Below are 14,871 nucleotides of genomic sequence, written 5' to 3'. Positions count from 1 at the left end.
GCAGGATAACTACAGCAGCAGAAAGAGGAGTGACGTGTGGCAGCAGCAGGCATGCATTGTGTGGTGAACAGCAGGTGGATGAAAATCAGCACTTCGTAATATGATGGCGCTGTATAAATATAATAAATAAATAAATACACAAATAAATAAATCAGTAAATTCATAAATATATAAATACATCAGCAACAGCAGCAGGAAGAGGAGTGACGTGTGGCAGCAGCAGGCATGCATTGTGTGGTGAACAGCAGGAGGATGAAAATCAGCGCTTCGTAATATGTTGGCGCTGTATAAATACACTAAATAAATAAATACACAAATAAATAAATTAATAAATAAATCAGTAAATTCATAAATATATAAATACATCAGCAACAGGAAGAGGAGTGACGTGTGGCAGCAGCAGGCATGCATTGTGTGGTGAACAGCAGGAGGATGAAAATAAGTGCTTCGGAATATGTTGGCGCTGTATAAATACAATAAATAAATAAATACACAAATAAATAAATTCATAAATAAATCAGTAAATTCATAAATATATAAATACATCAGCAACAGCAGCAGGAAGAGGATTGACATGTGGCAGCAGCAGGCATGCATTGTGAGGTGAACAGCAGGAGGATGAAAAACATGCGCTTCGTAATATGTTGGCGCTGTATAAGTACAATACATAAATAAATACACAAATAAATTAATTCATAAATAAATAAGTAAATGCATAAATATATAAATACATCAGCAACAGCAGCAGGAAGAGGAGTGACGTGTCGCAGCAGCAGGCATGTCACGGGCCATGGTAGCTAGCGTTACTACCACAGCAAGTGAAGAAACACCAGACCAAATTATCAGGACCCCGGGAATGAAGGTTTATGTTGTCAAAGAATGATTTCCAGGCACCTCATGTCCTCCTCTTGCCGACAGTAGGTGCCAGGAACGTGCCTTCAATCCAGGCCTGGTTGATCTTCAAAAATGTCAGTCTGTCCACTCCCTCTGTGGACAGACGAGAGCGCTTCTCGGTGACCACGTCACCGGCCGCACTGAAGCACCTCTCGGACAGCATGCTGGAAGGGGGGCAAGACAGGACTTCCAGGGCGTACTGCGCCAGCTTACTCCAGATGTGCAACCGCTCCACCCAGTACTCCATGGGGTCCACGCTGCCGGTGTCAAGCCCACTGAAGGACCCCATGTACTCAGCCACCATCTGGGTCATGCGCTGGCTGTGGCTTTCAGAGGAGGTGGCTGCTGCACGCACCTCCTCTCTCAGCTGCTCTACCGTCATGTAGAGTGCCTGTGTCAATGACAGCAGGTCTCCTGGGCGCCTGACGCTGCTGCTGCTGGCCGCAGGCACCGGCTGCTGTGCTGGCTGGACAGGGACAGAGGGGGTGGAAGCCTGGGGGAAGGCTTCCTCCAGTTGCCAAACAAGGAGCTGCTGCAACTCGCTTGTGCGCTGCTCACGTCCTCTAGCAGGCAGAAACTGAGCCCACTTCCCCCTCAGCCGTGGATCCAGGATCATGCTGATGCAGGCGTCCTCCCTCGCTTGCATCTGCTTCACCCTGGGGTCGCACAGACATGTGCGCTGCCATGGGGAACAGGGTGGTCCGTGACACAGAGACATCAGGGTCAGCGTCCTCCTCCTCTCTCCACCCTCGCACCACTGCTGCTGCGCTCCGCTGTTCCCCCTCAGCAGCGACGTCCAGCACCTCCAACTCCTCCTCATCCTCCTCCAGGGATTCAAATTCCTGCACAGCAGTGAACTGCGCAGGCGGCTGCTGTTCCAGCTGGTTCCGGGCCTCCTCCCCCAAATCCACCAAATCGCCAAGTGCCCTGTCCAGCAGACAAACAAAGGGCACCCACTGGCAGAGGGATGCCCGCTCCTGGCTCACCAGGTTGGTTCCCTGCAGGAAGGGAGCCAACACCAAGCAGACCTGCTGCATCTGCCCCCACTGTGCATTAGTGAGGAGCTGGAGTTTGGTGGTGCCTTCGAGAGTGGCATCCACGATGTACCGGTTGACAGCCCTCCTCTGCTCAACCAGCTGCTCCAACATCGCCAGGGTGGAGTTCCAGCGAGTCGGCACATCGATGACAATGCTGTGTGGTGGCAGGCCCTCACGCTGCTGGATCTCTGCCAGCTTTGATGCAGCAGCAGCTGAGCAGCGGAAAGTGCGCACAATTTTCCGCCCCGCTTCCAACAGCTCCTCCATCTCCTGGTAGGTGCGCAGGAACTTCTGCACCACCAGGTTCAGGACGTGGGCCAAGCAGGGAATGTGGGATAAGTGTCCCCTGCTGATGGCAGCCAGCAGGTTGGTGGCATTGTCGGACACCACCAATCCGACTCGGAGGCCTCTGGGGGTCAGCCACGTCTTCTCCTGCTCCCTCAGGTAGCGGAGCACGTTGGCTGCTGTCAGACCAGGGTCGGACTGGGACCCTTGGGGCCCACCAAAGAAATTTCAGTCTAGGGCCCACCCAGCCCATAACTTGGAGGCGGAGCACACATACCCAACCCCAAGCATCACCACTAAAAAACGAAACAGCGTTCTTTCACCAAGTCAACAGATTTGAATAGTCACACATTACCTGTAACATAGGTTACTTTTTATCCCCATAACCAAAAAGTGGGCAGAGACAAATACAAATTTCACTGGGAAAAATGCAGCCACTCTTACACCGTTTCTGGTAGAGTTAGGGTATTCAAAATTGCAGTTGGTCACTGGGGGACTGATTAATATTACGAAAAGTAGAGCCTACAAAAGCCAATCAAAATTCACCTATTTTCAAGAGGAATATTTAATTGCAGCCATTCACACAGTGATCTCTTGGGTGCAATACAAGTCATTTTAAGAATGCCTGTCAGAGCCTTTTAAAGGAGAAAACACCCTGTAGTGCCAGATATATGCATCTTCTAACAAGTCATCTACAATAAGTACATTCTAATATCCAGAACACACGGAGGGGGAAGTTTAACATAAAAACAAACATCCCTATAAGCGTCCATATCGAATTTAGCACCATATTGCATATTACTTTGTGTTTATACAAAAAAAAAATTGCAGCTGATATAAATAATGCAATTAATCTGCTGTGTGTACTTCCTGCTTTCATTGAAGCAGACATTGTAAAAAAAAATTTGCTCCTTTCAAATTAGCTTTCTACACGTGTTATTAGACCAGTGGCGGCTCCAGGAAATTTTTTTAGGGGGTGCTATGCAGGTGCTGGACCAATTTCCGGGGGAGCTGACGACCTGCGTCGCGCTTCGCGCGCCGCGGCAAAAAATGGGTGAGGCTACAACCTGCGGCGCGCGAAGCGCGCCGCGGCGAAGAAATGGGCGTGGTCATGACCGGATGAGGACGGGGCTAACTGTAATTTAAAGTGAACCCAGGGTGAGAGTGATATGGTGGCTGCCATATTTATTTCCTTTTAAACAATACTAGTTGCCTGGCAGCCCTGCTGATCTATTTGGCTGTAGTAGTGAACTGAATTACACCAGAAACAAGCCATGCAGCTAATCTTGTCAGTTCTGACAATATTGTCAGAAACCCCTGACCTGCTGCATGCTTGTTCAGGGTCTATGGTTGAAAGAATAAGAGGCAGAGGACCAGCACGGCAGCCAGGCAACTGGTATTGCTTAAAGGGAGATAAATATGGCAGCCTCAATATTATTCTCACCTCGGGTTCCCTTTAAAAGTGCAACGCAAAGACAGAGGGCCCAAGTTTTGGTGACCCTTTTCCCAGAAAATTCACATAATTGTGCAGGTTTTCTCAAGAAAATACACGTAATGTGAGCAGATTTTAACAAAAAACACGTCCAATGACCCCAATATGCACAATCGTTATCAGATATGGCTCCAATATGCACAATCGGTAGCAGATATGACCCCAATAGGCACAATCGGTAGCAGATATGACCCCAATAGGCACAATCGGTAGCAGATATGGCCCCAATAGGCACAATCGGTAGCAGATATGGCCCCAATAGGCACAATCGGTAGCAGATATGGTCCCAATAGGCACAATCGGTAGCAGATATGGTCCCAATAGGCACAATCGGTAGCAGATATGGTCCCAATAGGCACAATCGGTGGCAGATATGGTCCCAATAGGCACAATCGGTGGCAGATATGGTCCCAATAGGCACAATCGGTGGCAGATATGGTCCCAATAGGCACAATCGGTGGCAGATATGGTCCCAATAGGCACAATCGGTGGCAGATATGGTCCCAATAGGCACAATCGGTGGCAGATATGGTCCCAATAGGCACAATCGGTGGCAGATATGGTCCCAATATGCACAATCGGTAGCAGATATGACCCCAATATGCACAATCGGTAGCAGATATGACCCCAATATGCACAATCGGTAGCAGATATGACCCCAATATGCACAATCGGTAGCAGATATGACCCCAATATGCACAATCGGTAGCAGATATGACCCCAATATGCACAATCGGTAGCAGATATGACCCCAATATGCACAATCGGTAGCAGATATGACCCCAATATGCACAATCGGTAGCAGATATGACTCCAATATGCACAATCCGTAGCAGATATGACCCCAATATGCACAATCGGTAGCAGAAATGACCCCAATATGCACAATCGGTAGCAGAAATGACCCCAATATGCACAATCGGTAGCAGAAATGACCCCAATATGCACAATCGGTAGCAGAAATGACCCCAATATGCACAATTGGTAGCAGAAATGACCCCAATATGCACAATCGGTAGCAGATATGACCCCAATATGCACAATCCGTAGCAGATATGACCCCAATATGCACAATCCGTAGCAGATATGACCCCAATATGCACAATCCGTAGCAGATATGACCCCAATATGCACAATCCGTAGCAGATATGACCCCAATATGCACAATCAGCATCACCTGAAAAAGAAAAGAAAAACCCATTTACTCACCTACAGCCAGAAGACCTTCTTTCCCGACCTCCTGTCCCGAGTCCCGACCTCATTGTGGCGCGCAGCGCCCGCGCGCCCACGATCCTCTTCCTTCCCGACGTCACGACGTGACTTCCTGCCTGCATGCAGAGAGCAGGGCTACGGGAAAATGGCCGCCCCGAAGCCATGCACTGCAGACTCGAAGTCTGCAGAACAGGGCTCCGGGCGGCCATCTTACCGTAGCCCTGCCTGCTGCTCCGTGCTGCCGCTGTGTGAACTGACTTGGCGTCTTTTAGACGCCTGAAGTCAGTTCACTCCAGGGGGTGCTTTGGGGGTGCTTGGACAATTCTAGGGGGTGCTCGAGCACCCCCTTGCACCCCCCTGGCGCCGCCCCTGTATTAGACACAAATGAGCAATTAGACAGGCTAAACTCTACATACATCGTGCATTTCTCTACATTTTCCTTTTGTCCTGTGCAAAGAGTTCAGGTGCACATTAACATTGGTTCTCCACTGGGGACACTTAAGTGTCTTAGCACTAACATGCTGCCTGCAGAAGCAGCCAGTGCTACAGAAATACATAATGACAAGACATTAGATTATGACTATGGTAGGATTAGATTGTGAGCCCCTCTGAGGATAAGCCAGTGACATGACTATGGAGTCTGTAAAGTGCTGCAAGAGGTGTCAGTGCTATATAAATACATAATATTAAGATGGTAGGACATTACGACTGTGGTAAGAGTCTCAGCTCCCATATAGGACACTCACCTAATGTCGTGGGCAGCTTCTCCTGGCAGCAGACCAAAAAGCCTGTGAGGAGGCAGCGGTTTGTCTCTGGCAATCTTCTGGCGGTGTTACTGCGTGCGTCAGCTGCACTGCTGCGTGCGTCAGCTGCACTACCTGCAAAACAAGGTAGACATTACATTGCTGCAGCCTGCAGATGCCCGAGATATACAGGTAGGACATTCGACTATGGTAGGATTAGATTGTGAGCAGCTCTGAGGATAAGCCAGTGACATGACTATGGAGTCTGTAAAGTGCTGCAAGATGTGTCAGTGATATATAAATACATAATAGGTAGATGGTAGGACATTACTGGTCTGGTAGGGCATTATGACTGCGGTAGGATTAGATTGTGAGCAGCTCTGAGGATAGGCCAGTGACATGACTATGGAGTCTGTAAAGTGCTGCAAGAGGTGTCAGTGCTATATAAATACATAATAGGTAGATGGTAGGACATTACGACTGTGGTAAGAGTCTCAGCTCCCGTATAGGACACTCACCTAATGTCGTGGGCAGCTTCTCCTGGCAGCAGACCAAAAAGCCTGTGGGGAGGCGGCGGTTTGTCTATGGCAATCTTCTGGCGGTGTTACTGCGTGCGTCAGCTGCACTGCTGCAAGCCTGCAGAACAAGGTAGACATTACATTGCTGCAGCCTGCAGATGCCCGAGATATACAGGTAGGACATTCGACTATGGTAGGATTAGATTGTGAGCAGCTCTGAGGATAGGCCAGTGACATGACTATGGAGTCTGTAAAGTGCTGCAAGAGGTGTCAGTGACATATAAATACATAATAGGTAGATGGTAGGACATTAGATTATGACTGTGGTAGGATTGCATTGTAGGCACCTCTGAGGATAGGCAGGGACAGGAATAGGTGTACTCTGTAAAGTGCTGCTAAAGCCTTATCCACCATTACCATCCCCCACAACTCCTCCTGTCCCTGGGGGCCTCCTTGTGCATCATTTGCTGCCAGCGCCACACCAACCCCCCACAACACAGCTGTCCCTGGGCCTCATCCCTGTGTGTAAATTGGCACCAGCTAGGCCAACCCCCCCACTAACACACTGCACTGTGTGCCACTGCCTGAGACTGCCCAATGTGCCCATCATCCACCACCCATGGCTGGCAGGCAGACTCACAGCAGGCACACACCACAGCCAGACACCAGACAGCAACTCCCCCCAGTTGCCCACACACTGACCTGTCATCTCCTCTCTGAGTCCTGCGACTGCCTCTCTGGCCTCCAGGCAGGCCACAAGAACCAACAAGCATCCCTGGTCTGGTGATCCCTCTCTTTCACACTCGGTGACAGTCTCCTGGGCTGAGTCTCCTCCCCTCCCCCACACAAAGTCCCACCGTGGGTGCAGTGCAGCCAGCCCAGGCCTGTTGATCTTATCCCTCTCTCCTCACACTCGGTGTGACAGTCTCTGCTGGGCTGAGTCTCCTCCCCTCCCCCACACAAAGTCCCACCGTGGGTGCAGTGCAGCCAGCCCAGGCCTGTTGATCTTATCCCTCTCTCCTCACACTCGGTGTGACAGTCTCCTCTCCTGAGCTCACCTCTCCTCACTCCCCTGGGCTGAGTTACAGTCTCCTCTGACTCGAGTCCTCCCCCCCTTCAAACACACAAAGAAAGAGCCCACCGTGCGTGCAGCTGACTCTGGACTGTCTGTCTGCACTAGCAGCGTGGCAGCAGGTGACAGGTCCTGACCGGCAGCAGCAGGCAGGTCAGAGCAGAGTAACGGTCAGACAGACTCACAGTGTGTGGCTCAGCTTCGTGCAGCAAGCGGCTGCCTCCGCTCTCCTCTCCCTCAGGCCTCTCAGAGTCCACTCAGAGCAGGCCAGGCATTCCCCCTGCGTGCTGCGTCTTCAGCCAGGCCTCTGTCTGGCGCCGGGCAGCGTGCAACGCTGATGTAGTGTGGTCGAAGGCGGAGCTTGTCACAAGAGTGATGATGCTGCCTCTTCTTATAGGCCTCCGGACAGCACGGCTAGGAAAATCTAATTGGCGCAGCCGCGCAGACCCAGCCGCTGGATAGGAGAGAGTGGGGGCCCTCTGGTCATGTGACTGTCACCTCTCTTAAAGGAGGCCTACCGAACTTTACGTCGGTGGTTCGGTGGGTCTGTCCGAGGCTGGGTCAGACTGTTCTTCCCCAGGCTCACCATCTCCAGCAGCGCTTGGCAGTGGCGGGCCTTCACGCTGCTGTTGCGATGTCGCTTGGTGGCGAGAGCTGCTGCTTCTCTCCTGACCCCGCGTGGTGGCACCACATAGTGGGCGACTGGTGCCGCTGCTGCTGATGCGCCCGAGGGTGGACCTGCTGCTTCCTTGCTCGGGCTTTCCTAGTGCGCGGCCCACGTTCGCCATGGCAAACCGGGGGAAGGCTTCCTCCAGTTGCCGAACAAGGAGCTGCTGCAACTCGCTTGTGTGCTGCTCACGTCCTCTAGCAGGCAGAAACTGAGCCCACTTCCCCCTCAGCCGTGGATCCAGGATCATGCTGATGCAGGCGTCCTCCCTCGCTTGCATTTGCTTCACCCTGGGGTCGCACAGACATGTGCGCTGCCATGGGTACCAGGGTGGTCCGTGACACAGAGACATCAGGGTCAGCGTCCTCCTCCTCTCTCCACCCTCGCACCACTGCTGCTGCGCTTCGCTGTTCCCCCTCAACAGCGACGTCCAGCACCTCCAACTCCTCCTCATCCTCCTCCAGGGATTCAAATTCCTGCACAGCAATGGACTGCGCAGGCGGCTGCTGTTCCAGCTGGTTCCGGGCCTCCTCCCCCAAATCCACCAAATCGCCAAGTGCCCTGTCCAGCAGACAAACAAAGGGCACCCACTGGCAGAGGGATGCCCGCTCCTGGCTCACCAGGTTGGTTCCCTGCAGGAAGGGAGCCAACACCAAGCAGACCTGCTGCATCTGCCCCCACTGTGCATTGGTGAGGAGCTGGAGTTTGGTGGTGCCTTCGAGAGTGGCATCCACGATGTACCGGTTGACAGCCCTCCTCTGCTCAACCAGCCGCTCCAACATCGCCATGGTGGAGTTCCAGCGAGTCGGCACATCGATGACAAGGCTGTGTGGTGGCAGGCCCTCGCGCTGCTGGATCTCTGCCAGCTTTGATGCAGCAGCAGCTGAGCAGCGGAAAGTGCGCACAATTTTCCGCCCCGCTTCCAACAGCTCCTCCATCTCCTGGTAGGTGCGCAGGAACTTCTGCACCACCAGGTTCAGGACGTGGGCCAAGCAGGGAATGTGGGATAAGTGTCCCCTGCTGATGGCAGCCAGCAGGTTGGTGGCATTGTCGGACACCACCAATCCGACTCAGAGGCCTCTGGGGGTCAGCCACGTCTTCTCCTGCTCCCTCAGGTAGCGGAGCACGTTGGCTGCTGTCAGACTGTTCTTTCCCAGGCTCACCATCTCCAGCAGCGCTTGGCAGTGGCGGGCCTTCACGCTGCTGTTGCGATGTCGCTTGGTGGCGAGAGCTGCTGCTTCTCCCCTGACCCAGCGTGGTGGCACCACATAGTGGGCGACTGGTGCCGCTGCTGCTGATGCGCCCGAGGGTGGACCTGCTGCTTCCTTGCTCAGGCTTTCCACCAGGCTGACCCAATGTGCCGTAAAGGACAGATAGCGTTCTGTGCCAAAACAGCTGCTCCATGGATCAATGGTTATGTGGATCCGCGCACTCACAGCGTGATTGAGTACACGGCCAACGTTCGCCATGGCAAACCGGGGGAAGGCTTCCTCCAGTTGCCGAACAAGGAGCTGCTGCAACTCGCTTGTGCGCTGCTCACGTCCTCTAGCAGGCAGAAACTGAGCCCACTTCCCCCTCAGCCGTGGATCCAGGATCATGCTGATGCAGGCGTCCTCCCTCGCTTGCATCTGCTTCACCCTGGGGTCGCACAGACATGTGCGCTGCCATGGGGAACAGGGTGGTCCGTGACACAGAGACATCAGGGTCAGCGTCCTCCTCCTCTCTCCACCCTCGCACCACTGCTGCTGCGCTTCGCTGTTCCCCTTCAACAGCGACGTCCAGCACCTCCAACTCCTCCTCATACTCCTCCAGGGATTCAAATTCCTGCACAGCAGTGGACTGCGCAGGCGGCTGCTGTTCCAGCTGGTTCCGGGCCTCCTCCCCCAAATCCACCAAATCGCCAAGTGCCCTGTCCAGCAGACAAACAAAGGGCACCCACTGGCAGAGGGATGCCCGCTCCTGGCTCACCAGGTTGGTTCCCTGCAGGAAGGAAGCCAACACCAAGCAGACCTGCTGCATCTGCCCCCACTGTGCATTGGTGAGGAGCTGGAGTTTGGTGGTGCCTTCGAGAGTGGCATCCACGATGTACCGGTTGACAGCCCTCCTCTGCTCAACCAGCCGCTCCAACATCGCCATGGTGGAGTTCCAGCGAGTCGGCACATCGATGACAAGGCTGTGTGGTGGCAGGCCCTCGCGCTGCTGGATCTCTGCCAGCTTTGATGCAGCAGCAGCTGAGCGGCGGAAAGTGCGCACAATTTTCCGCCCCGCTTCCAACAGCTCCTCCATCTCCTGGTAGGTGCGCAGGAACTTCTGCACCACCAGGTTAAGGACGTGGGCCAAGCAGGGAATGTGGGATAAGTGTCCCCTGCTGATGGCAGCCAGCAGGTTGGTGGCATTGTCGGACACCACCAATCCGACTCGGAGGCCTCTGAGGGTCAGCCACGTCTTCTCCTGCTCCCTCAGGTAGCGGAGCACGTTGGCTGCTGTCAGACTGTTCTTCCCCAGGCTCACCATCTCCAGCAGCGCTTGGCAGTGGCGGGCCTTCACGCTGCTGTTGCGACGTCGCTTGGTGGTGAGAGCTGCTGCTTCTCCCCTGACCCCGCGTGGTGGCACCACATAGTGGGCGACTGGTGCCACTGCTGCGCCCGAGGGTGGACCTGCTGCTTCCTTGCTCGGGCTTTCCACTAGGCTGACCCAATGTGCCGTAAAGGACAGATAGCGTTCTGTGCCAAAACAGCTGCTCCATGGATCCATGGTTATGTGGATCCGCGCACTCACAGCGTGATCCAGTGCGCGGCCCACGTTCGCCATGGCAAACCGGTGCAGTTCTGGGATCGTCGTGCGGGAGAAGTAGTGGCGGCTGGGAACTTGCCACTCTGGGATCCCAAAATGCAGCAGCGCTCTCATGTCACTCCCCTCCTGCACGAAGGAATATGGCAGGAGCTGGGAGCACATGGCCCGGGCAAGCAACCCGTTCAGCACCCGGATGCGCCTGTGAGCGGGAGGCAACACCTTGGTCACACCGGGAAAGGACTTGCTGAGCAGGGTCTGGCGGCGTTTGCCTGCGCGGGAGGATGAGGAGGCCACTGTGGAGGGAGCTGATGAGGCCACTGTGGAGGGAGCTGATGAGGCAATTGAGGACTGGCTGCCCGGGGGGGGGGGGGGGGGGGGGAGGAGTGAGTTGCTGCTGCTGTGCTCCTGCTGCTGCTGCTGCTGGGTGGGATGCTGCTGCTGAAATCTTTACAGTGGCTCTCTGGCTCTGACCACTGCCTGCGCCACTTTGCTTCAACTTCTCATACTCACATAAATCCTCAAAATGCCTGGTCTCTAAGTGGGTCGACAGGCACGAGGTACTTAACTTGAGGAGATTGCGACCTCTGCTGAGACTGACCTTGCAACTATTGCAAATTGCACGGGTCGGGTCCTCTGTGCACTTAGTGAAGAACCGCCATACTGGGGACTTCAACCTGCCCTTTGAGCTTGAGGGCTGGGGTTTTTTGGTGCCCTTGGAGGCTTGTGCCTTTTTTGGTTTGGTTGGAGGTTTGCTGCGGGTGGTGGTAGTGGCTGAAGCAGCAGGCTGTTGCTCCTGCCTTCCACACCCTGTGCTTGCCGCCTTGCTGCTGCCATGCCTCTGTGCCAGACACCTCCTCCTCCGATGACGAGCTGCCTTCAAGCAAGTGTGCTGGTGGTACTGGTGGTGGCACATAGGGAGGATCCAGCATGTCATCATCATCCCCAAACATGTCCTCTGAGCCCGCCTCAACCACATCCAGTAGCCCAAAATCCCCTGCATCACACCCCTCCTCATCAGCGCCAACAACAAAATGCTCCACCTCCAACTCCTCCTCCTCCTTGCATGATGATGTCCCCATAATCTCCTGCTCAAACTTCTCCACAACATCCCTGTACATGGCTGCAGTCACTGGGGTGAAGATCGAGCTCAGTGAGGGCAGGCTGGTCAATAGGGTCACCGTGTCCTCAAGCGGTGGTGGAGGCCTGCTGCAGCCCGGAGTGCTGGAGGTGGTGGCACTGGTCTCGCTGGTGCTGGAGGCCTGGCTGGAAACGGTGGCTTCCTGCTCCGCCATCATTTCCACCACAGCCTGCGCCTGACTCTCCAGAATGGGCCGGGGGCGACGACCCGTCTCAAAGATGGGCGCAACGCGCTGCTGTTGCGCCTCTGCTTCCTCTTCCACAACTCTGCGGTCAGTGGCTGGCGGCGGACCAGTCACAGACCTGCTGCTGCTGGCAGTGGCTGCTGCAATGGCGCTGCCTCTCCTGGTGGTGCCTCATCCTCTACCTCTGCCAGTCATTTTGCACTTATATACAAATACAGTAAAAAAAAAAATGTGTAGAAAACGGTGGGAAAGGGTGTAAACTTTAATAAAGTCTGGGTTGGTGGTGACTGACTGGTGGTAAGTGTCAACAAAAAATGAAAGTAGTAGTAGTAGTAGTAGTAGTAGTAGTAGTAGCAGTAGCAGCAGCAGCAGCAGTAGCAGTAGCAGTAGCAGCAGCAGCAGCAGTAGCAGTAGCAGCAGCAGCCGCAGTAGTACTAACAGTGAGTCTCTACAGTACTAACTCGTGTGACAGTGGGTGACAATTACAGTCGGTCACACACGGTCAGACGCAATGAATAGGGTGCGCCGGCAAATGACAGTCACAGCAGGTGACAACAAGGGATGCTGGCCTGCGAATGTAACAATTTACTACAGAAAGGTAATAAATCACAGAGTAACAAATGAAAAAAAATTAAATGAAGGGGTGGGTGGTAGTAGTAGTGGAAGACTACCACCTACCTAGTAGTAGTACGGTTGTACGCGCAGGTAGTAACTATTAAACGCCTGCTGTACTAAACAGTAAACAATATACCTAACTGCCACACAGTGGGTGACAAATTACAGTCGGTCGGTCACACACGGTCAGACACAATCAACAGGGTGCGCCTGCAAATGACAGTCACAGCAGGTGACAACAAGGGATGCTGGCCTGTACACAGTCAATCAGTAACTAACTAATATTAACTAACAGTACTGAAGCTATAAACTAACAGACTACAGCAAACAGCAGCAGTACAATTTAACTAAACTACTATAGTACACAACGAACTAGAATCCCTAACCTACCTAAGCTAGTAGTAGGCTAAGGCTGCCCTAGGCTAGCAGGCCTAGCCTGCACACAGACTAACACTAGCCTATTATTATTATTATTATTTATTGTATTTATAAAGCGCCAACATATTACGCAGCGCTGAACATTAATTTAGGTTACAGACAATATTTAGGGGTGACATACAGCAATATGACAATACAGGAATACAAGAAAACCAGATCACACACCATAGCATGAGTACCAGGTAATGCTTAGTCAGTCACTGGATGGAGCATGGAGATTAGGCAAGTTAGGTTCACTCAGATGCATAGCATGGGTGCACAGTAATGGAGGTGCAAGATCAGGTAGGACACAAAAGGAGGAGGACCCTGCCCAAAGGCTTACAATCTAGAGGGAGAGGTAAGGACACGAATGGTAGGGGACCAGAGTTCAGCTGTAGGTTTAGAGCACTTGTGAGGGGTGGTAGGCCAGAGTGAAAAAGTGAGTTTTAAGGGCTTTCTTGAAGATGTTGAAGGAGGGGGCTGCCCTAATGGGTGGAGGTAGGGAGTTCCATAGTGTTGGAGCAGCTCTTGAGAAGTCCTGGAGGCGTGCATGGGACTGGGTGATTCGGGGGGCGGTTAGGCGAAGTTCATTGGAAGAGCGGAGTGAGCGGCTAGGTGTGTACCTCTGAGTAAGATCGGAAATGTAGGTTGGACAGGTTTTGTGGACAGATTTGTAGGTCAGACACAGTATCTTGAATCTGATTCTGGACTGGATAGGAAGCCAGTGGAGGGATTCTAGGAGGGGATCCGCCGTGGTGGAGCGATGGGAGCAGTGGATAATTCTGGCTGCCGCATTCATGATGGACTGCAGTGGGGCTGTTCGGGTCATAGGGAGACCAGACAGCAAGGCATTGCAGTAGTCAAGGCGGGAAATTATGAGGGCATGGATGAGGAGTTTGGTGGTGGCAGAGGTCAGGAAAGGGCGAATCTTACAGATGTTACGAAGGTGGAAGTTGCAGGACTTAGTGAGGTTTTGGATGTGGGAAGTGAAGGAGAGTGCGGAGTCCAGGGTGACACCCAGACAGCGGGCTTGAGAGGTAGGGCGAATGGTAGTGTGGTTAACAGTGACATGCACATCTGGGAGGTTCGTGGATGGCCGGGGTGGGAAGATCATAAATTCCGTTTTGTCTAGATTTAGTTTCAGGAACCTAGCGGACATCCAGGAGGAGATGGCTGATAGGCAGGAGGAGACCTTGTCCATGGTAGTGGTGGATATGTCAGGGGTGTGGAGGTAGATCTGGGTGTCATCTGCATACAGATGATAGTTAAAACCCATGGAGGAGATAACCTTGCCAATGGAGGATGTGTATAGGGTGAACAGTAGGGGGCCAAGGACCGAACCTTGGGGGACTCCCACCGAGAGGTGGTTGGGGGTGGAAGAGGACTCATTGAAGGCGGTCGTGAAGGAGCGGTTGGAGAGGTAGGATGAAAGCCAGGACAGGGCGAGATCGTGAATGCCCAAGGACTGGAGGGACTGGAGGAGTAGGGGATGATCTACTGTGTCAAAAGCTGCTGACAGGTCAAGGAGGAGGAGAATGGAGTATTTACCTTCAGCTTTAGCTAAGGCAAGGTCGTTGACCACTTTGGTGAGAGCAGTTTCGGTTGAGTGGGCAGGCCGAAATCCAGATTGGAGTGGGTCTAGCAGTGAGTTGGCATTGAGGTACTGGGTCAGGCGTTTGTGAACCAGGCGCTCAAGGAGTTTTGAGGCAAAGGGGAGGAGGGAGATAGGACGGTAGTTGGAGGGTAGCGAAGGGTCGAGGGATGGTTTCTTGAGCAGGGGTAGTACAGTGGCCTGCTTGAAGTC

The 14,871-nt window shown here is 53.2% G+C and overlaps 1 long non-coding RNA gene across 1 annotated transcript in view; it reads right to left on the bottom strand.

Moving 5' to 3' along the window:
* Positions 1-6,357, bottom strand: part of LOC137532742 (uncharacterized) — a 207,802-nt gene extending 201,445 nt beyond the window's left edge. The window contains exons 1-2 of the long non-coding RNA XR_011023977.1: positions 6,182-6,357; positions 5,667-5,798 (exon numbers count right to left, since the gene is read on the bottom strand). This is a non-coding gene — a long non-coding RNA (uncharacterized lncRNA). The remainder of the gene's footprint in view (positions 1-5,666; positions 5,799-6,181) is intronic.
* Positions 6,358-14,871: the final 8,514 nt, after the last annotated feature.

Source organism: Hyperolius riggenbachi, chromosome 9, assembly GCF_040937935.1.
Source record: "Hyperolius riggenbachi isolate aHypRig1 chromosome 9, aHypRig1.pri, whole genome shotgun sequence".
Classification (NCBI taxonomy): domain Eukaryota; kingdom Metazoa; phylum Chordata; class Amphibia; order Anura; family Hyperoliidae; genus Hyperolius; species Hyperolius riggenbachi.
The sequence above is the reverse complement of the archived record's forward strand: the minus strand, read 5'-3'. Positions and strand labels throughout refer to the sequence as shown.